We start from the raw sequence: 1,516 nt of genomic DNA on the forward strand, positions 1-1,516 counted from the left end.
TATCTGCACAGTGTTACGTTTCACTAGCCTGGCACTAAATTCTGAAATCCTATGCTTACCAACATATCTTATTCTCATTCGGTGGGGACATATGCCATGCTCTATTACCTGCGGGTGGGGATATGACAGTGTTGGTAAAGACAGACCCTTGGCCACCTAGGCTGATGTGGTGTCTGAATCACATGACCTTCACAGCTTCAGGGGACATGCAGGCCCGTGGCACCGTTGTCAGTGAAGCAGCTGAAATACAGTGCAGGGAGTACCTGGCATAGGCGCCAGTCCAGAGCTGGATACAGCTCTGGTGTGCTAGGTTGGTGTACACATGGCAGAGACAGCACCTGAATCACTTAAGCTGGCACTTAGTCACTTAATCACTAGAGCTGACACTCAACTGGGTTGCAAGGGCCTGCCCGCTATCTCAGGAGAAGCAGGAGTTCTCCAGGCTCACTCCAAGGATGGTTATGATGAAGAGTGACACTTGAGTGCACTCTACACTACATAGGTGTAACGTTCAGATGGTCTAAAGCTCTTGGTGCCCTGGCCTGCACCCAAGAATTTTCATTTATACTGGGTGATTGTCCACGGCGCAGTGGGCCTAGCTTGGGTTGCAAGACAGAGCACTCTGCTTGCCAAGGTTGGAGTATGGTTTGGAGGCAGTTGTCTGCTATTCCTAAAGTAGTCCCAGAAGTATAGTCTCTGCAAATATAGAACCCCACCCTCAGAGTTCTAGGACCCTTGTCTCGTGTTGAGTTTCACTGTGGCTGGTCTGGCAATGAGTCTCAAGTCTGATGCCTTGAGGTCATTTCCTCTCCCTTTTCTAAGCAGAAGGCCTCTCTTTGCCCTGGCCTGCTTGCGGGAAGAGCTTACTGGTTTTTTCCTGTCTTTAGTTTGCCCTTTGGCTTTGTTAGATTAAAAACGGGCACCATAGCAGAACCCTTCGTCATCATCTGGTTTCCTTATTTTGCGTCAAGGTAGTTATTCTGTGAGCAGCTTTTCAGTGTGGTGTGGCTACAGGAGGACGGCATCAAGATGATCTTATTCAGCTCCCGTCTTGCTTTACTGCGTCTGTCAGCTTTTCAACCCTGAAAGAATTTTGCAGAACTCCATCCACTCTCGTTCCCATTTACACAGCTGGTAGCTGCACTTCTTCATACATCTAAAGACTCTAGTTCCAAAGGATGTGATAGTCAGGATAGCATAAATATTGACACTCCAAAAGAAAATGCTTATATTGTACTTCCTGGAATCGAACTATCATTATGACAGTCAGAGTCATCCATTTTTAAAGTATGTGACAAGCTCTTTGACAGTCAGAAATTTTACATCATTCTTTTTGCTCCTTGAAATTATATTTGCAGTTCATTTCTCCCACGGGGTGCTATCCTGATGCTTGAAAGCCTTTTTCTACCCTGTTTCTCAGCAACAAAAATACATGCACAGATGTGTTAAGAGTTGGTTTCCTGCAACCACAAATGATTAGTGATTAGTACATATCTGAAGAAAAAACTGAGCGTGT

This window comes from Microtus oregoni, unplaced genomic scaffold (genome assembly GCF_018167655.1).
Source record: "Microtus oregoni isolate MIOR12 unplaced genomic scaffold, Mior012 000074F_012, whole genome shotgun sequence".
NCBI lineage: Eukaryota > Metazoa > Chordata > Mammalia > Rodentia > Cricetidae > Microtus > Microtus oregoni.